This window comes from Procambarus clarkii, chromosome 63, assembly GCF_040958095.1.
Source record: "Procambarus clarkii isolate CNS0578487 chromosome 63, FALCON_Pclarkii_2.0, whole genome shotgun sequence".
Lineage (NCBI taxonomy): Eukaryota > Metazoa > Arthropoda > Malacostraca > Decapoda > Cambaridae > Procambarus > Procambarus clarkii.
Genome location: NC_091212.1, coordinates 4,544,460 through 4,544,992, shown reverse-complemented (window position 1 = coordinate 4,544,992; position 533 = coordinate 4,544,460).

Sequence of the window (533 nt, the reverse complement as noted above, 5' to 3'; positions counted from 1 at the left end):
TCTGTGTGTGTAGATACGTGTAATTGGAGTGACTTATCGACGTGAATTTTTCTGTGTGTATATATCCAATATGAGTGATCCTTGTCATAATTGTGACAGTTTCTGCAATTTGACTGTCGAGACTGTATGTATGTTAGTATATATTGTCACGTGGGGGTGGGCGGTCCGGGGCTCTGCTAACACTCGGCTGCTAGGGCTCAAAAGCCCAAATACTCAGCCCCTCCGACTCCCTGGATTCACCGAGTCTCCTTGGTCACACAAGAGAGGACCAACAATGCCCACCTCCGCAGGTCTTTGCTTCCACCACAAAGGGGTGCCACTGATTCACCCTGGAAGCCCTTCAGTCAGGACACGGGGAAACTGCTATTAACAGTTCCGGCCTAGACCCGTGGGGGAGTGAAGGAAGACTCAGGCTTACCTATAACCATAACCTCCCTGAGTCTTGCCTGCCAGACAAAAAAAGGTTGCAGGAACTCCTTTCCCGCCTGTCTTCTCTATCTTCCTCTTAGCAAGGTCGCCAGCTGGGTTATTAT